At 44.5% G+C, this 21,777-nt stretch overlaps 1 pseudogene; it reads right to left on the reverse strand.

Annotated features, from left to right (window-relative positions):
* Positions 1-9,686: 9,686 nt before the first annotated feature.
* Positions 9,687-17,174, reverse strand: LOC133713116 (cytosolic sulfotransferase 13-like; annotated as a pseudogene).
* Positions 17,175-21,777: the final 4,603 nt, after the last annotated feature.

A 21,777-nucleotide genomic window follows, 5' to 3' on the forward strand; every position in this document is an offset into this window, starting at 1 on the left:
GGTTGGGGTTGGGCCTTTTCCGGCATGGGCTCGTGGTTCTGAGATCTGATCTTCTCACGGATTGGCGGCGCGCTCTGGTATGGCGCGGCGGAGCAAGACGAGGCGTTCTGGGGCTATGCGTGGATGGTGGAGGCGGCGCCGTGGTCCTTCCATTGGTGGCCTTCGACGGCTGCAGTGGGCGAGTAGATGTGTGGGTGCCCAGAGAAGGTCTGATAGGGTGCCCATGTACTTAGGTGTCCAAATCAGATTCAGATGGGCTTGGGCTTTAGTCGAGTCTGCTTTGGTAGATTTGACTTTGGTCTCAGGCCGGATTTGGATCCGCATTTGGGATCCAGGTCGTATTCTATTTCGGATCTTGGATCCGACACAACTGCTCATATGGTTCTGGTATTGGTTCTGGTTCTTCAGAGTTCGTCTGCCTAAATCCGAGGTTCTAACACCCTTGGTCGCTTTCGATCTCTTGGTGAGCGAATCGCCTCTCCTAGGTGGTCATATCATCGGTTACAGTTAAGGTTACTCTTCTATTTACACTGCTTCAGTGACATATGCAGTGCAGCAATGCCTTACGGCATCAAGTCACATGGTTACCTGGTTACCTTTTATTCTCGATGCGATTGTGCATCTAATTATGCTTTATTGTTTTTTCTTCATTACAGATGTGTTTGTGCATCTTGTTATGTTTTATTGCTTTCTTTTGATGTTTTATGCATCATTCCATGTAATTCTCAATATTCACTTAATATAGTTTGTCGTCTTCCTTTCAAAAAAAAAAAAAAAACAATTGATCACAGAAATGAAAAATTATGTTTAATAAAAATATTATATTCAATATGCAAATAAAAAAGCAAAATTTTTTATATCTTAATTCTATGCACTTTAATTATGAGTTGTTATTCTACAAACTAAGAATCAAAATCTCATTGTAGATAATTTATTGTATTCTAATATGTAATAATATAATATAAATTTCACTTCTATAGAAAACTAGAATACTAACAATATAATATAAATTTTACCGCTTATTCCTTGTAATAGAAGATTAGAGTACTAATCGTATCATGCATGGTGCAGGTAGGTATAAATTAAATTTTTCAAAAGTAAAACAATCTTCATTTTGAAACAATCGGATCAACTATCTATAAGAATTATAGCTTCCGAGCAGATCATAATCTCCCATTATACAATACTCTAATTCTCAGCTTTTTGGTATAAAATCCTATATAATTATGATTCCTCTCCTGCTACATTACAGTAACCTCTCTTTTCAGACGTGCACCAAGTGGATTATCACAAATCATTAGCCATCAGATCCTCTACTATACCCAAAGAAATTCATAAAACTAATCAACAATGCTTTTCCTTGAATCAAATCCAAGCGAGTGTGACATTATTATTATCATCATCATCGATCCGAACCTCCCTAAATCCTCATCATGAAGCAACCACGTGCCCGTTACACTTCATGAACAACCGCTTATAACTACTAACCACCATTCTGAACTGTCCCCAGGCTCACTATAAGGTTAAAGCTAACCACTTAATTTGGTTAAGTAATCAGTAGGTGTTTCCCTCGGTCAACGGTCAACCAGCCAATGCATGAATAGTTAAACACCGAGTCACCGACTCGACCCACTTTATTTAGAAAAACAGTAAAAAGAAAAAAAAGAAAAAAAAGAATTCCCTTTAAAAAATTAAGTTAAATGTTTTGTCGAGGGTCGTACGAGTGCACGTGACTAGCGTCAGACCAGTGAGCAGACTTTGCATATGGGAGCTGGCATGGCAGTCACGCACGTAGCACGTCCGTGTCATAATCTTCCGGTCTTTTCTCCCTCTTTTAGTAATTTAATTATTAATTAATTGATTTCTTTTAGAATAAAAATATAACAGGGTCCTTTCGGGGGCACGAAACGTCGTTCGGGTACGATGCCAGTTCACGTTCCGCGTCGGAGAAAAAGTAGAAAGAAAAGGTGTCGGGACCAAATTGAATTCTATTATTAGCTCGGGAAAAAAAAAAAAAAAAAAAAAAAGAGAGAAAATTGATCATATAGACCAATTAAATTATCAAAGGCTATAGATACGTAGTAATTCGTCACTAGACATGTTAAAAAACTACTGAATATGTTCAAAAAAAATTAAGTAAATTTGAACTAAATTTGTCTATTTAGTTTTATCTAGGGCTGCCACTTTGTTTGGTAATTACCAAACCAACCGAATACCAACTGATACTTTAGGTTTGGTAAATCGACTTTTTAGTAACCGAGACCGATAAAATCGAAATCGAAAATTACTGAAAAAGTTGGTTTGATTTTGGTAAATACCGAATCAACCGATTATCTAAATATTAGTTTTATATACTATAGTTTTCAATACACATACATGTTTATTAAGAAATAAACATAAAAGTTTTCATAATAGTATGAACATTACTCAATATACTACATTAATTAATGGTACATGTATTTTGAGTAACTTAGTCCAAGATGGTTAAATAACCTAGTTTTATTGAAAATTGCTAAAATTTGATGTCATATATACAAAAGAAAGCTATGATTAGTAGATGAATATGAAGTTTACGGTTATAAAATTGAAAAACATAATTTTGTTATAACAAAGAATTAGTTGTTCTAAAGTTGGTAATACCGAAAACCGAAATACCGAATTTGATAGATATGATTAAAAACCGAAAATTTTGGTTGGTAATTGGTAGCTTAATTTTGAAACCGAAAGCTTTGGTTTTAAAGTTGGTAATACCTATAACCGATTCGAACCGACCGAGTGACAGCCCTAGTTTTATCCAAGAAACCGGATTCAAGTTAACTGGGGTCTATTAGAATAAATAATTAATAATTCAAATTTTTACTTTAATACTAATTATTTATAATAGTTCAATGAAAAACTTCGATAAAGCACTTGAGTCTAATTATTTTTAGACTTTTAGCCAACACTCAACTTAAATATAAAATAATGAAATTTATTCTAACCGAATTCAAGCAAAATTATAAATAGTTTATATTTGGGCTAAATACTAGTTAGTACCCTGTGGTATAGGTACAAAATCAATTCAGTCCCTGGACTTCTAATTTCATCAAAAACACCCCTGCACTTTCAATTTTGATCTAATAGGTCCAATTCGTTAATATTCTTTCAAATAGTTGGATTATTTGTTGAAAAACTATTTATTTTTAATAGTAGGACTCACTCCTAAATTGACAATGCAGACCACCTTGACACCACATCATAAAATATAGGTCATATATGATCCACATTAACAAGTTAAATAACTCAATTGTCGGAAAACTAACAAATTGGACCTATTAGATCAAAATTGAAAGTGCAGGGGTGTTTTTGATGAAATTAGAAGTTCAGGGACTGAATTGATTTTGGACCTAAACCACAGGGTAGTAATTTGTATTTAGCCCTTTATATTTTTATTGTAACTTGTAAGTATGTTATAATTTATAATCAAATCAGTGTCAAACGGTTATTCGCTCGAGATAGATAATAAATTTTTTTAATTATATCACATTTATGCGGTAACCAGCTTCTTTGAAATGGATGGCATTCATGAAGACATGAAGTCTTAGTTTGAAAAACGGAAAACTTATCATCGATCTTCTAACTAAATAGTGATTCCACCTCAAAATAATTATCATAAAAAGAAAACTCAAAATAATTATCAGTAAGAAGAAAATTAAAATTGTTTGCCGCCAAAAGTAGGACGGTCCCTGGTTGGCTGGTTGCCAGTTGGCAACAGGAATGGCAATTAGCTGTTTGAATACGATGGCGGGTCCCACACAGGACAGAGAACAGCCTCTGTTGTCCGCACACGTTTCGCAGTAGAAGCGCGTCCACGTAACAAATGATGATGAGGCTTGGTGGGCCTTCTTAGTCCACAACAGTCTTCTTCCCCGAAGCCCAATACTGAGTGATTGATGGAAGCGAAGCCCAGATGGGACAAGTTCGAAGCCGTACCATGAAAGGAACGACTCGTCTTCTCTCGCCCTACCACATTTGAAAGGAGATGTCATTAATGACGTAATAGGGTTTCTCATGTTTTCAGTAACTTTAAGCGTGGTGTTTACCTTATTTACCAAGTATTTCATGGTTGGCTGCCCCGCTGGTGAGTGGTGACTACATAAACCATAATTGGTTAGCTCGTGACTAGGTGGAGAACGAAATAGTTAGCCGGTAATCTAGTGAATACAACGCTTAGCTTAAAATCTAAAAAATGTTGAACAAATACTAATTGCGTTACACATGCGTATAATGACAAACATTTTTTTTTTTTCACATGTTAAAACTTAAAACGATGGAGAATGAAACCTATAACTCGTTAACCAACTATGATATAGTTAATTTTTCGACTTCAAATTTTGAATTGCTAACGATTTTAGAAAAATAGTGTCACTAACATTTTTTGACCCCCTCGTCCTCTTTGTGAACAAAGAGAGTACCTCACATAATTAAATATTTTACAATACTCGACTGTTTCTATTTTTTTTTTGTAACTTTCTTTTAACTCCTATTCGAACATGTAGAGTATGTGTGTCATATTTCTTGTGTTATATAGAGCACTCCGAAAAGAAAAAAAAAATTGTGACAGTATATAGAAGTTCTTTTTTTTATTCGAATTCTTTGGGCGATTTCAAATTTCAATTGATTTCATTTCCATGTTTTCGGTATTAGGTTCTTAACTAATTAATCGAGTAAACTTGTAATGAAAGCAGTGATATGCATCATCAACTTCAATGGGGTTTGTCCCCATAATTATGACATATAATCCGAGTTGGTGTTTGAATATACGTCACATATATGCCTCGTGCTTCATATGTAGCAGAAGATTAGCAAATTATAATAGTCCGCAACCAAACCCTACCTGCTAGCTGGTCCTTCCCTAACTTCTTTCACATATTTTGGGTACTTATCACCTAACTCACTGACTAATTATACGAACGAACATTCATTGCTCTTAAATATTTTCTTCACACACAAACCACATATATGGTTCACAATATACAAGCAATGCTAGCTAGCTTGGGTCGCGTATAAGATCCTGATAATAATTAGGTCGTCCTAGTAAGATTTGTTAGTTGAGAGATTGCAAATGTTATAGGTTTATAGTCTATAGGATTAGATCAATTAATTTCCTCAATTAAAACTTCATAATTAATCTACCAACTTGTGGTGTGGACGACACTGTGACATGTCTCTTGCTAGACATTTTTAATTTTTAATGAAAGGAACTCATCGTGATTCATGTATTTCCATTGTTTTTGATTGATTATGTATGTGTTAGTATTAGTTTTAAAAGATTTAATTTAAAGAAATTATATAAGTTAGAGAAAGGCATATATAGCTAAGGGCCCGATGTGCCTCCATATATTGCCTATATTGGCCAGGTTTTTAATCATACAACGATTTCATGCTTGTTATTTTTGCTTCATAATTGATTAAGAAAGCATGCATATAGTAATACTAGTAAAGGGGTGCTTCATGTGGACCAAAGGCCACCAAACGATTAGAAGTTGGGAGAATTTGAGCATGTTTGCATGCATATACTTTTCTTAAACTCTAGGCCAATGGCTTCGATCGATATATAACTTAAATGGAAGATAATAGAGGACCTTACAAAGAAGTCTATTATAACTCGTATAAAAAATGGGTTTTCAACATTGTACAGAACTACAGATCGATATCACTATTAGAGTTAGCTCACTCTAAAAGAATAGACACACACACATATATATATATATATATATATATATATATATATATATATATATGGTGAAGAATTTTCTTTGAATTATTTTTCCGGAATGTGGCTAGAAATAAAAATGTACAACAGGAATTCAAAGCACACTACTTTTGGGTCGATCTAATTAGTACTTAATTATGATGAAATGGCACTCAGATTTTGTAGTTGGGAGCCACCCAAAAGTTTGGTAACACAAAGTAGCTAGCTAATAGCAACAACATATAGCTAACACTAAGAGCTGGCAACTTTAAGAGGACTCAAAGTTAGTTGCAGTTAGAAATTCTGGCATAGTCGGCAAAGATGAAGTTAAGTAACTAACATTATTGGAAGCAGAACTCTCCAAATGTCTCAGAAAATCTGAGAAGCAAAGGATTCATGTCGTCTAGTCTACGATTTAGTTGTATAAATTCAGGGTTAGCACGTCCAAACCAAGCGTTTACTATAATTAAGCCATGCATGTGCTAGCTGTTAATTTGCTGAACGACAGAGTATGTACAGAGGTTCAGTTAAGTAGTATGTCGATCCATGATTAATTCGAAGCCAGTAACAGCCACGTTGAGGCTGATCAGATTTAGAGATCGAATACAAGAACGTCTGAAGAAGAAGAAGAAGAAGAAGATGGAGATGTGTAAGAAGAAGAAGCACAAATTGGTCATAATCAAATCGAGACAGAAGATATGAAAGCCTATTTATCACTCCAACTCCAGCCTCACCAAGAAAGCAAGCAATTAATCATGGGCACGTACCAGGCCAGTACTGGTTTTGCTGAAGTAACTGTTTAAACAGCCAATGATTTGGGCTTTTGTCAAACCCTAAATTTGTATTGCATGGTCTTTGTAGTTATATTATTTCGAAAAATAGAAAAGAAAAAAAAAAAGAATAGAGCTACCAATTTATTGGTAACTTTCCATATTATTAAGGAGAAGCAAAGAGTATTTCTCAAACTGAAAAAAAAAAAAAAAAAAAAAACGTCAACGATGAAAGACGTTACATAAATGCACCATCACAGCTTGATTGACATTTTTGCTGGTTACTTAACTTCATCTCTATTATATCCCTCAAGAAAGCCATGTACGAAAGAGCTAATATACCGCTCAATGTGTAGTTTAAGGATAAGACGTTTATTTGGTTAGAAGTTAGTTCTCCTTGACTCATGGATAAATTTTAAAATTCTTGTAATTGTGGTATGTCTATAGCCACTAGTTCAGCTCAGGGTTTTGACATTACCTCTCGAACTTTCTTTGGGTACGTGTTCTTAATAGTAATTAGGTGTACTGATTGGGATCCTTCCGGATAATCTTTGTAATGTTATGTTTGAAGCCTCATCTTTATACTAACAATGAGTACCACAATGACATAACTTTACATGGGCTTTATGCAAGAATTTGTTAGCCAGTCCCTTACTTCAGACAGCAAACTCAGACAGTAAGGGGTTCAAGTTTATATTCGTAAGAAGGAATTTGATGGAAGGCTGTGGCCTGCATTAGAGCAAATCGAAATACACAAGATCATACAAGTATTAATGTCCTCTAGCCCAAAATTAATTTATTCATGTCATTTTTCCATTATTGCCAAACGACCCATTAGTATAATTAGGCCAGTAGGCCACACAATGTTAGTTTTCCATGGCCTACAAAGTACTGTGTCCACCAGGGAGATCTGTTAGAGAAAAAAACGCAGAGATCCTTTGGGCTTTATCTTTGTGATGTTACATATCTTCCTAAACCACTGTGTTAGTATTAGAATTTCTTTCCACTATTGAATCAGGAAGGGAAGCTACCTAATATGTATGTAGAAAAATTCAAAATATAACATACTCCGAAATAATATGGTAGAAAGTCTAACGTACATCATAAATTCATAACATGCCGGTCGGGCCTTGGGCAGGGAGGTTTTATGCACTTATACACTGCTGTAGCCAACTAGCCATATGCATGTAGCTTTTGGAATCTGTTTATATATTCCATGAATGACTTCGATCCACAAAATATTGGACGACAAATCGGCAATACTTTTTATTTCATGTTCGAGATTCATATATTGACGTTGGAACTAACCAAGCTCAAAGTATGTTGATACATTTTATTTCATGGTCGAGATTTAGGAGACTGATATTGGAACTATCCAAGGTCAAAGTACACACACACGAACAACCAAGAAGTAAATGAACACACATAAGCAAACTTTGAATTTAATCCAGAACCTTGCAACTTCTCTTCAGTGATACGGTCTAGCTGTTCCACCATCTCAGCTGTCAAATAATTCCTCCAGTCTCCCGCCTCCCCTCGGCGAAAGAATGCACTATTTTCCACCCCTGACGATAATTTCCCGCTTTTGTTCAACCAAACGTTGTTCTTACTTTTTAGTTTTTACTAGCTCAGGGTTGGCCAGATATCTTCACATTTCACGAGCCATTAGACATTAGTTTCTGTAAGATTAGTACGCATGCTTCTGAAACCCCCTTCAGGTAGAAAAGGTTACGGTCCTTTTGATTATCAACTAACTAAATTGCCAGTGCTTCATGAGCGTTACAACCTTTTGGTGTGGACGACATTTTAACAAGCCTATTGCATTTAGTAGTGGTTCTAAATTGTTTAAGGCAATTATAAGTTAATCGTACAAGGGCCCTGTGCGCCTCTTGTTGAAGATCGGAGAGTCCCTACAAAAGATTATGTGATAAATTAAAAACTCCATTTGAATTGGGTGATCATTTACTATTGATTTATTGCATAAGAAACTCTTAATAAGATCTTACAGAAAGATACGTTGATAAAAGAATTGATGTTGTGCATCCATAAATCCACACTTGTTGCTGTTTATTATAATAGCAATGTTTTACGCTTGTCATTTTCGCTAAATAATTGATAAAGAAAGCATAGGGTTCATGCCTTTTGTCATTTCCGCTTCATAATTAATAAAAAGCATATACTAAAGTATTAAAGAGGGTGACGGGTGACCGACTAAAAATTTGAGAAAGTGCGACAAATTGTACATGAATAACACGTTTTCATGCATATATACTTGCTTATATCGAAGGAAACTGTTTGCCATCTTTATCTTCATCACACTTGATTTGAATCATTGTATCCACTATTAAATCTTCATGTCATTATCAACTCTGTGATGTAGTATCTCAAACACTTCTATATATATATATATATATATTATTTTTTATTAAATAATTGCATTCATACGGAAGAAGTTATAAGCGGTATGAACAATACAACTAGCGTCACTAATATACCACTTGTAACAAGTCAGACCAAAGGGCCTGAACATAATGGAGGCCTAGTGGTTCTTGTCTAGTTGGGTGTGCTCCCCAACCTAGGTTCGAACCCCGAAGCTGTCAAAGTGGCCAGACACTGTGCTGCAATGCACAGTTGGAGCATTTCACATGAGCCGAAGGGGTTTATCTTGGGCCTAGGAAGTCTTTGGGTTCCCCTTGACAAAGTCAAAAAAAAAAAAAAAAAAAAAAAAAGGGCCTGAACATAATGGAGCTACTAGATCTCCGGTACACCATGAGGCAAGACAAATGGTCATATCGACCAAAGAGATTCAAAATCTGACGAAGTGCCAACACCGTTGGTAAGGACATTTGTACTTCATATATATTCAGCATAACATATATGTCAGTCTTTTGCAAAAGAAAAGAAAAGAAAAAAAAAGCATAATATGTTATTCGCCCTCTTTCTTTTTTTGTTTCTTCCATGCCATTCAGTTCGTTTTTACTAATGATATAGAAGAGTTGGATTGCTTTTTATTTCATGACTGAGATTGAAATATTGACATTGGAACTAACCAAGGTCAAAGTATACACAAAGTTGACAAAGTTGACAAACGCATAAACCAAAGCAAAAGTACACAGAAAGTACCAACACAGACGCAGATAACTGATCGAGAAGTAAATAACACACATCAATAAGCAGCAGAAACTAGTAATTAAGCAAACTTAGAATTTCAATCCAGAACCTTGCAACTTCTCTTCAATGATACGGTCTAGCTGTTCCACCATCTCAGCTGTCAAATAGTTCCTCCAGTCTCCCGCCTCCCCGCGCCGAAAGAATGCACTATTCTCCAGCCCTGTCGATAATTTCTCGTTTTGTTCACATCCAAATTGCTCAAATTCTCAAAACTACACAGCCTTAAGATATTGTCCACCACTCCATGTGCCTCTTCTTCCGGTGAAAATGGGCACCCCAAGAACTCAGCTAGCCTCCTGTTAATGCTCAAAGTCTGGCGGTAGCCTCGAAGTCTGGCGGTAGCCAAACCTTCGTTTAACGCGGGTCCAGTGGGCGGACCGCTACTCTGTGGGTTTGGTGATCTTTGCTAGCTGTCAGACGAAAGACAGGGCGTCAGAGGGAGACCGCGTTGGGCGGTCTTCACTTTTCCTATGCCTAAGTCAGTCAAGGCATATAGACAGCATAACAATAAATGAGTAGTAAATGCGTAATTAATGAGGAGAGAGGAGAGAACCTTTTATAGGTGAGGAGGAGGCTGATCTTCTCCTTGTTTTCGATGTGGGACTGATGTGCTTCAGTCCCCAGCTTCAGGAGCTTCTGATGCTATCTTGACACGGCGCGTGGCGGCGCGTCGGCGGTGATCTGGGGGTGATCCGAGGCTCAGGCCGTAGCTTGCCTGGCTGTGTATCTGCATGTTATTCCTTTGGCGGGAATTAGTACCTCTGGCGGTACAATGAGCGTAGCCCATTATAGCTAATTATGCTTGTGAATGTACATGTATGTACAAGTCCTCAGTCAAGGAGGGCAATCTTGGTTGGGGAGTTGTTCGGCGGTTTGAAGCGTTATCTTCTGCTAGACTTGCAACAGCATAATTAGCGTCAGTGCGTTGTCAACCATGGATTTACTGAGCAAACGCTTTATACCCTTTCGGGTGGGCCCCTGCTAGGCCCCCCAGGGAGTCCCCCACTCCCCGGCTAAGATAGACCTCCGGATGGTCTGTAAATTGTTTGTTGAGGGGGAGCTGCGCGAAGCAGAGGGTGTTGGGTAGCAAGCCCAATCTTTAGCACCCAAGTGACGGGGGTCAACGTGCCTGATCAGAGCCGTCGTAGACTGTTGACAAGTCCTCGTGTCCCGTAGGGATGGTCTCGGGATTCGCCGTTGGCGGATATCCCCCCGCTGGTCGAAGCAGGAAACAGCGTCCAGTAGACGTGCTTGGCGGTAGTTTATTGAGCGGTATTGCGCTGAACAAAGTACGCGGCTTGCAAGATGAAAAAAAAAAGGGGGTTCCGCTAGAGGTGTGTAGCGGAATACGCCCCGCTTGCAGGAGGACGAGAAGTTCCGCTGGCGGAGTTTCACTCAGCGGAGACTTCATCACTTGGGAGGTGACAATGGAGAAGTTCCGATGGCGGGGTTTCGCTCAGCGGAGACTTCGTCACTTGGAAGGTGACAAGGGAGAAGTTCCGATGGCGGGGTTTCGCTCAGCGGAGACTTCGTCACTTGGAAGGTGACAAGGGAGAAGTTCCGCTGGCGGGGTTTCGCTCAGCGGAGACTTTGTCGCTTGGAAGGTGACAAGGGAGAAGTTCCGCTGGCGGGGTTTCGCTCAGCGGAGACTTCGTCCCTTGGAAGGTGACAAGGGAGAAGTTCCGCTGGCGGGGTTTCGCTCAGCGGAGACTTCGTCGCTTGGAAGGTGACAAGGGAGAAGTTCCGCTGGCGGGGTTTCGCTCAGCGGAGACTTCGTCGCTTGGAAGGTGATAAGGGAGAAGTTCCGCTGGCGGGGTTTCGCTCAGCGGAGACTTCGTCACTTGGAAGGTGACAAGGGAGAAGTTCCGCTGGCGGGGTTTCGCTCAGCGGAGACTTCGTCGCTTGGAAGGTGATAAGGGAGAAGTTCCGCTGGCGGGGTTTAGCTCAGCGGAGACTTCGTCGCTTGGAAGGTGACAAGGGAGAAGTTCCGCTGGCGGGGTTTTCGCTCAGCGGAGACTTCGGGCGGTTAGTGATTTCTTCTTAAGTGGTTACTTCCTTTAGACGCTTCGTCTGATGGTGGTCGACACGTGGCCAACTCCTAGGGGGTTAGCGTCTGGAGGCTTGTCTCCTAAGCCTGGCCGTCTTCTCACCATTAATGCTAGTAATTATGGATTCCGTAACCGAGGCGACGCCTCGGTTAATCCGGAGAGTAAGTGGAGACGTGGGACACGTGTACGGCTGGTGTGCGATGTCGTTTTCTAGTGGACGGCTTAGAATGCGTTGATGTTGACATAAAAGAGGGGGAACTCAGCGAGATTTGACACTTTGCTAAGGCTTCAAACTCTTACTCGTCGTCTTCACGCCCTGCTCGTTCGAGACTGAAGAAAGAGGCTGCTGGAGTTTGGAGATATCGTTCCCGGAAACACGAAGATTTTCCCCACCGAAGATTACTGCTCACCATCGCACCGGAAGTTTCACCACTAAGGTTGGTATTTTGATTTCTTTCCCTGTTTTATTGGATCTGTTGGTTGCTGGGTTTTGTTGTTTCTGTTTTGGGGATGGTTTCTGCTCTTCTTTAGTGTGCTCGGAGGGTGTGAAGTGCGATTTGGGGGTGGGTTATGGTGTTTGGCAGAGGGTTGGTGTTTAGGGATTTGCTAGATGGTCGAATCTGGGTTGAGTGTGTTTGTTCTTGTTTTGGCTTTTTCTGGGTAAACTGTTCTTGGTATTCTTGGCGATAACTGATATAGGCCTAGGCTAGATCTTTGTTTGAGCTAACTGATTTGGGTTTTAGGGTTTGGGATGGCTAACGTCGTAGAGATTTCGAGCAGTGAGGATTCCGGGTCTGACGTGTCGTTCAGCGTGGCGGATAGAGTATTTATTGATTCGTTGCGTCCGTCTGCCCATGCAGGAACCTCACTGCCAGAACCGCTAGAGGTTGAGCCGCTACAGACCATACCCTGGGAAGTAGCTATGGGTCGTGCCTCGCGTCCAGAGAGTTCTAGGGCAGGAGAGGCCGCCGCTGCCAAAAATAGGCGTGATGAGCGGTTGGCGAGTAACAGCGCTGCCAGTGGGTCTGCTGGCGGGGGAGGATGCGGAGTCAGCGTGGGTTCTCCAGGACGGCACCCCTGTTGACGAGGCCGGAGGGCGGATGAACATTGCTGCCGTTAATCGGGTGAAGCGGATGTTCCGGTTGCGAGGTTAGGTGAAGCTGCGCCCGCCGACAGTGGACGAGAAGGCATCGGTTCTTCCAGAGGGGTATGCCGCCGTGCACGAGGCGATATTCCGCCAAGGAGTGACACTCCCGCTGGTGCCAAATCTTCAGATCTTGGTGTGCAAATTTGGCCTTGCTTTTGGGCAAATTTGCCCCAATATGTGGCGGTTAATGCTGGCGCTGAACTCACTATGGCGGTTGTCCGGTTGTGAGGGACCTACTGTGGCGGAGGTGCTTCATTTCTACGAGCTGGTGTATGTGAAGCGCCAAGGTTGCAGAGGGCAGGTGAATTTGAGCAGCCGCCAGGGAGCGCCCAAGCTGATTGAGAACCTAAGGGATTTCATGTCCTACTGGCGGGGGACCTTCTGCGTTGCCACGGAGGGGTGGGAGTACCAAGCTGGGTCCAACGAGGGGGAGCCGACGTATAGGATTAAGTCGGAGTTTCAACATATCCGAGGTTGTTTACCGGTCTCTGCTGAACATAGCTGGCGGTATCTCCAATGCGTAGTCTTATAATTTTACTAACGATTATTGTGTTTGTGCAGCGGGATTGCGGTATAACCTGACGCGTGAAGAAGAGTGTCGCGTGGCACGCATCAGAGGCTGCTGGCGGAATCGCAACTTGTTGGATTTTCGCCTTCTTACCGGTTGGGAGTTGTTGGTCGATCAACGACTAACTCGCGCCGTTGGTAAGAAATATCCGCCACACTGTACCTTTGATCTGAGTGCCCCAGGCTGACTTGCTTGTTTTTTTTTTTTTTTTTTTAGAAACTCCGCCAGGTAACAAATCGAGCCGCGACGCTTTCGATAAGGCCATGGATCGTGCAGAGATCGACAACTTCCTGGAGACCATGTATGCCTCTGGGCTGGCGGCGCAGCAGACGGTTGTGAACCCGGAAACGCTGGCACTTAGCCCGTCCGAGGTTCCGGTGTTGTTGCCTATGCCGCACCACTCCTACCTTGGTAGTGACGGCCTGCCAGTCGTTCAGGCGGGGGCCAATGCGGATGGCGGGAAGAAGGGGTCTGCTACCGCCGCGCCCCAAAAAGAGAGGGTGCCAGGCAACCGGCGCGGCCCACACAAGGAGTGAACGGTGTCGGCGGCGGAGACCGTTACCATTGCAAGGCCGCCGCCGAGGGAAGCGAGGCCTGCTGTTGGGAACACAAGGGTGCTCCAGCGAAGGCGCCGGCAGAATGACTCCCCCGATGAGGAAGAGGGGGACGATGTGGAGACTATTGGGGCCCGTCAGCAGAAGAAGGCTCGGCAAGCTCCGCTCAAGGCTCCCGTGGTGGAGAGAGAGACGCCCGCGAGTGACCTGGACTCGTTCGCCGCGTATGCCGAATTCATGACTGACGGTGAGCGGGAGTTTCTCTACCATCTCTGCGAGCGGCTGGGGTTCGGCGGCCTAGCGGGGATTTCGCGCCCAACGGCCATTGACCAGTAGCCCTATAGCTCGGCCTTTGGTCAATTGTCAGCTGGGCTGCATGAAATGTTCCTGGCGGCGTCGAAGCAGCCCCAGGTTGAGCGGGAGCTCAGGGAGGAGGTCCAAAGTCTCCAGAGGGAGCTGGCGGAGGTGAGGGACAGGCTGGCGGTGGTGGAACGGCGCCTGACAAAGGCGGACTGTGACGCCGCGGACGCCCGCGGCAAGCTGGCGGTGGCCATCAAGCGGGACCTGGAGAGGAATGAACACGTCTCCAAGTTGGAGCAGGACATGGCCTTGCTGCAGGAGCGGGTAGCCGCTAAGGATAAGAAGATCGATATCCTGCAGCGAGAGTCCGCCGCCAGACTAGCCCCTCGCCTCCGCCAGCTCCCTTGCTTGTGACGAATGCCTTCAGTGATTCGTCTGCCCCTTGCTTGACGCTGAACATATGACTTGTGTTGTGATGTCCGGCGGACAATAAGATGAACCGAGAGAGGAAGGAGTGTGATAGTGCATGGAATGAATCAATGGACCCTGGCGGACACTCGTAGAACCAGTTCATAGCCTCACCATCTAGCGTTTCACTGAACAAGTGGCACAGAGTGGCGTCGTCAAATCCCTTGTTGTTGGTGACTTTCTTGAAGGTGTCCATATGGACGAAGGGGTCAGACATGCCATTGTAATGTGACATCTTTGGGGTTTTTGCATACGCTGGTCTGATAACCTGTAGAATCGCAGCGGTGAAGGGTCCAGGTCTGGAAGCGAAAAGTGGATTTTGAGTTGGCGCTGGGGCGCCCGACTCCGCCCGGATTAATCTCTGCTCCAGTTGTTGCATCCTTTCCAATATCTGGGCGGTTGCACCGCCGGCGGAACCAATTTGGATATTCCGCTGGACCTGTCTGCACCTTGGCGCAGGCGGATTGCCCTCAGTCCTCACTCTAGCCTCCGAGCGGTTGGTGTGCGGCAATGACTCCGCGTCCTGGTCCAGCATTAGTTGGGGGATGGGCGGTGGTCCCATCCCCAATAGTTCAGGTGGGTCTAGCGGTACTTGCATATGTATGACTGGCCCTGGTATCAATGTTCCAGTGTTGGGCTGACTACGCCTGGTGCTGCGTGACTGCTCGCTCTGCGCTGGATTGGCGGTGGCTTCCAGCGTTCTCTTTAGTTCATCAAAACGTGACATAAGCGTAGCCACCTGTCTCTGGGCCTCGGCCTTCTCCCTGCGCTCCTCTTCACGCTCTCTGTTTGCCTTGTGAAGGTCCGCCAGTGCCAGCTCGTACATAGTGGTGAGATCTTGGCCTGGTGGGCGGCTGCTGCTTGGATTCATCTCACCGCCGGGGTTGGCTGGGGTATTGAATAGTGCGCGGTTAACGCCTACCGCTGGGTTGGAGTGCTGGGGAATGGTGGACTGGTCCGCCTGATCTTCAGCATTTCCCCCGCTACCGTTAGTCATGGTGATTGTGGCGGGATGACCTTTTGTTCAAGGGTTCCCACAGACGGCGCCAATGTTAATGCTCAAAGTCTGGCGGTAGCCAAACCTTCGTTTAACGCGGGTCCGGTGGGCGGACCGCTACTCTGTGGGTTTGGTGATCTTCGCTTGCTGTCAGACGAAAGACAGGACGTCAGAGGGAGACCGCGTTGGGCGGTCTTCACTTCTCCGATGCCTAAGTCAGTCAAGGCATATAGACAGCATAACAATAAATGAGTAGTAAATGCGTAATTAATGAGGAGAGAGGAGAGAACCTTTTATAGGTGAGGAGGAGGCTGATCTTCTCCTTGTTTTCGATGTGGGACTGATGTGCTTCAGTCCCCAGCTTCAGGAGCTTCTGATGCTATCTTGACACGGCGCGTGGCGGCGCGTCGGCGGTGATCTGGGGGTGATCCGAGGCTCAGGCCGTAGCTTGCTTGGCTGTGTATCTGCATGTTATTCCTTTGGCGGGAATTAGTACCTCTGGCGGTACAATGAGCGTAGCCCATTATAGCTAATTATGCTTGTGAATGTACATGTATGTACACCTCCTCAACTGCAGACCAGGTTTTTCTTTCATTTCCTCATATTTGATGAAGAACACCATTTCAGGCTCTTCCAAGCTCTCCTTCCAATAGCCCAACACATGATCCCAAAAGGGTCCATACCCAGTCACTCCCCTGCAGAAGTATTCCAATACTTCTTCAAGTGAATTGGTTCCCATACTCTTGTGTCTCACTCTGTTTGTGAAGTGCCAAAGTGAAACTATTATGTCCTTAGGGTTTCTACACAGATAGATGACCTTGCAAGTAGAGTCTTTAACAGATTGTGGCAGATGCGCTAGTGGTAAGTGAGTTGAAAAGAGCCTGGGAGGGGCATAGGAGGTGGGGTCAGGAATCTGGTTCTTACCAGACTGCTTATTCTCCAAGAAGGGCACAAGAACATGAGGGTTGTTTGTGAGCAAAGGGTGGTCCATGTTTTGTGGGTCTGGATGATAGTGCACTCGCTTTACTAGCGCAAACAGAATTGCCTTGAGCCAAGTGGTGCCTGATTTGGGAGTAGTAGCAAGAAGGATATCAGTATCTCGAGCTTGAAAGTGTTTTTGGGAGGCTAAAACTTTTGGGATATGCATAGTGGGGGTACCAAAAGCCCTGGTACTGATGTAAATGACCTGAAATCAATCCCTTCTCAGCAGGAAGCGTGGATATTAGGTCTCTGGTTTCTTGGCTGAGCTCAAATTGTTGCGAGTGTTGGGGAAGAGAAGAAGGAATTTGAGGTAGTGACATGGTAGTTACTAAAGGATCAGATTTGATTGCCTAGCCTATTAACGAAATAACGAGTAGTGGTTGATTCCATTATATATATAGTGAGGCGACGACGTACATGGGTTGGCTCTCTGGCGACGACGTATATGTCCATATTGATCAAAGAACAGGTGTCTTTACTTCTTACTAGGGGTTGGCCAGATATCTTCACATTTTACCTACCAGAAGTTTGTATTGCCCATAACATGAGCAGTACAAACATCTGGACGACATTTTAACAGGTCTTTTGCTAGAATTATTAATTTTTTTTCCCCTAAAAGAAAGGAACCCATTGCCATTCTGAGTTAGTGATGAACACCACTGACTTCCATATTAATACGTACAAGGGCCCAACGTGCCTCCTGCTAAAGATCGAAGACTTCTTCCATACAACAAATAGTGACAGAAGAAATTCAATTAGTGGCGCGAATCATGCTTGTTTATGATAATTTTTCATGTTTGTTCTTTTTGCTTAATAATTGATAAGAAAACATATAGTAAAGCTAGTAAATGATGTACACCGACTAAAAATTAGAGAAGCGAGAATTTGAAATGGATAACAACTTTACATGTATATATACTTGCAAATATATACTCACTGCTTTGAACCCCGGCTAACACATGCATATGATCCCAACAGGGTCCGTAAAAACTCACTGCCCTGGCATAACTTTTCCAAAGTGAATCGGTTCGATTGTTCGAATATGCAGTACGTATACGCCAGCAAACTCTGGCAACCGTTGTTTGACACAAAAACCAGTTGGCTTGCAAACTGTCTCTTTTACTGCTGTGATTGCGCGGGCGTGCCAGGACTGTGGGGTGCAGTCGTTGGAGAATCCCTTGACCTGACTTCTTCTTCAAGCGTTGTGGACGAGGAGAGCACCAACCTCGTCACAAGGCTCTTTTCTATGCCTTCCGGAAAAGGACTTCTTGCCTTACTGGTAAGGGCTTTGGTTGTGATCTCTTCGCGTCACCGAATCGATACTCAACGTTGTAGGTTGAGCAGAGCAAACACTGGGAAGTTTGGAGAAAGCACAGGGTTTGCTAAAGCGTGACTTTAGCTTCGCTGGGTTGCGAGGGCGTTACCCTTGCTTCGCTGGAAGTATCGGTGGCAGTAGCACTAGCAGTCGGCTCCTGGGGAGACTAGGACTGGAAGTACGGTCGCCGGGTTGGTCTGGTGATGCTGACAGTCGGCTCTTAGAGAGACTAGGACTGGCGCGCGGTCACCGGGTTTCAACAAGGTTGAAGGTTTGCTCCGGGGAGGCTTGATAATCTGTGCGATTAGTTGATTGAGCGAGTCGTCCTTGATTCGTCCTTGAAACCTGATATTTATACCTAGGGTTTCGACTGTTCCTTTCCATAGAAGGATTATTGATTGAAGTTTCCTATTCAAGCTCTGCTACTTGATTCCAATAAGGTTTCGTTTTCCTTATGGATCACGGAATGGGCGAAGCTGTAACCCAAACCCAAGTAGGCTTATTTTTGGGCCGCAGGTATCGGCCCACTGTGCTAAATCCATTAAAGGATCTCGCCAAAATTACTTTTGGGCTCAAACATTGCCCCCCAGGCCCCGAAATCAGGCCCGCGAAAATGTAACTGATTGAAGTGGACTAAAACGACACACCTATTGCTTGGAACGATATCATTAATGAGGGTTGCGTCCTTTCGCTTGCAAAAACGCCTTTCTGTCGTATCGTTTCCCTCACAAAATCTCTTATTTAAACTCGCAGCCACTTCAGACCTGTCACATCAGAAACTCTTTTAGTCTCTTAAACCCAGAAACCCTCTTACTGCCAACATCTTCCTCACCGAAACCCAGAAATGGCTCCCCCAAAGAAGATAGTCATCAATCAAGAAGAAGAACTTAATGAACAGGCTGCCCACTCTTGGGGAACCAGCATCGGTGCCCGCTGTCTTCTCCACACCACCATCCAGAGACCCCTGCTTCTCCGGTTCTCAAACCACCATGTCGGACTGGGTCCAGCGTCGCGAGATTCTATTCCGGCCGACGCTATCGCTTTCTACGGGCTGCCCATCCGTCGACCCATCCCAGTCCTCCTAAGGACTCCCGGGGATTTCAGCAGTTGGAGTGCCCAGAACCATCGAGCAAAAATAGGGCACTGGTCATCTTCTATCAGCGCGGGGGAGCTTTCCTGGTATCGCGAAGCGCGAGCACGAGATCTGGCTCGCTGGAACGCTGCAGGTATCGCTCACACTATTGATCTTTGTTTTCGTCTTCCGCGCGGTGGCAATCGCTCACCGCTCGCCGCCTTTCTCTGTTTTTGGAACACCGCCACCAACACCTTTGATTTCCGATTTGGCCAAATGAGTATCACATTATTGGATATTCTAACCATCACCGGCCTACCCATTGATGGCGAGCCCTATTTGCATGGCCAATTCGACTCTGTCAATTTACTTCAACCATGGCCCAAAACAATCGTAGCGCTCACAGCGGCTCTTATCCACGGTGGCTGGCCTATTACCGCCGAGAGCACAATGCGACTGGCGGAATTGCTTTCTTAGAATACTGGCTCTGTAAGTTCATCTTTTGTACCTCCTCCTATAAGCCCACTGGCGGTTGGACTCTTCTGGCAACGACCCTCTACAACGGCCGCCGAGTTGGGCTCAGACAACCAGTGTTGGGCGCCCTCTATCGTACACTGTACCAGGCCACCATGCATCCTTTTGAAACTAGCATTTCTGGCCCTTTTTGGATCCTTGACTTCTGGATTCAAACCTATTTTCCATATTTTCGCCGCGACGACATCCCGCTGCTTCCACCGGCTGACCAACTCTTGGGTCAATGGCTCAGTCGCGAGGAAAGGTACACTTCCCTTCCTTATTCTGAGTGCTTTACATATCTGTACTTCCTGCACGAAATGCCCTACTGCGACTTAGTGCTGGGTAGAAGATTCCCAGCTCCGCTTGAAAATGGATTCCTCCCTGGTGCTCCTCGCTACAGCGATCGCGCGCGCTTGGCTTTTCGCCGCGCGATCTCTTGCTCAGACCAGACATTAGGATTGCGGCTGAAGAACTCAGTTATGAGCTTTACGCTCCTAACTATTTCGCTCGCCAATTTGGCATTGTCCAATTAGTGCCATTTCCTCTTTATGATGCCTGGAACTACAACACCTCTTGGCGCAGAATTGGGCCCCTCTTTGGGCCTCCGCCAGTACGCAGCATGCTTGCACTGGTTGATCTTCCTGATTGGGCTAACAACATTGCTGCCGTGGATGGGACCGAAGAAGGGTATGAGGAATGGTGGGAAGAAGTCTCTGTCAATTGCTGGAGACAACGGTATGACGAACTCTTCGCGACCATTTTCGAGGAACTCAGATATCCTTATGCTGCTGACATTGAGCTACTTGCTCGCTTTCCTGAAGATGCCGCACAATCCCCGCCACCTGAGCCGACTCCGCGACCCGCGCGAGCTCCGCGCCAGGCCCAGGCTGGTATCGTAATTCGCGAGCCCTCTCAAGAGGTAAGTGTCTTCGTCTGTATTTTGTTCCTTCTTTCACTCTTCCTGTTCTAACTCAGATTTTGTTGCACCAGGGAAGTGCGCCACCTTCTGGTAATCACGCAGTCAATGCTTCTCGGTCCACTGGCCAGTCCGGAAAGCAAAAAGCAGTGGTGACAGAACCTGAAGTCGAAGATTCTTCTTCTGATGATGATGACCCGCAAACAGTAAGGATTCTCTTGTTTAACTCGTCCATACTTTCTTTCCAAGTCAAGTCTAATCCTTCAACCCTGGCAGATCGCTGCCATTTTGGCCTGAAAGCGCAGTCGCTCTGATCCTCGAACTGATCCATGGGCGGAAGATGAACCAATCGCTGATCGACTGGTAAGACACTAGAAGTGTGTGTTGGAATCTTCTTTTCCTTCCGCGTGACCATATAACGTTCCTCGCTTGCAGGTTTGTCGTAGGTCCTCAAGGCAACCTGGGGAAGGATCCTCAGCTGCTGGTGAAGGCACATGTGCTTCACAAGCCCTAGCGCCAACTGGTTCCAATAATCCTCCACCACCTGCCGGCGTTGCGAACAATTTGCAGTTGGCCCTGATCCCAGTGCAAGTCATAGATGACAGCTCGCCTGAGGTCGAAGAGAGAATGCCTCTTCCAGCTGCATCTGGCGAGGAACCAAACTCAACACCTATCCTGGAACAGATAGCGCCTGATTCAGTTCCAGATTCTAGCGAGGCTGTTCAAGAATCAATGCCAATAGCAACCCTTCGTGAACCATCTGTTGAAGAGGTATATTTCACTTCTAACAAGCACTACATTCTGAATCCTGTCCTATCCTTTAGACATTCTAATGATTCCTCCTTAGAAGCAGAACCCTGGTCCTGTCGAGGAGGTAGCTGCCGCTATGGAGGTACTTGACGCCAATCCTGCTGAACCAGCTGGTGAAGATGTAATTAACCAAGAACCTGCCCCCAAGCACCTGAAGCAATGGAAGGGGTGAACCTCGAGCCGGTGCTGGAAGCGGTTCCTATCGCGGAGCCTTTTGAGGCTCCTGTTGCTACTGCTCCCCCAAATCCACTGCATGTGCCTCCCTCCAGACTGGAAAGGCTAGCTCGCGTACTTGAGGTGACTCCTCCCGGAGTTATAGATGAAGCTAGGGACGGCCTTCGCCGTCTTCTGAGTCCCGATATCTTGCTGCCTGGCGCGTCCGTCAGGGCTCTGGAGTATCTGAGGGCTCT

The sequence above is a fragment of the Rosa rugosa genome, chromosome 5, assembly GCF_958449725.1.
Source record: "Rosa rugosa chromosome 5, drRosRugo1.1, whole genome shotgun sequence".
Classification (NCBI taxonomy): domain Eukaryota; kingdom Viridiplantae; phylum Streptophyta; class Magnoliopsida; order Rosales; family Rosaceae; genus Rosa; species Rosa rugosa.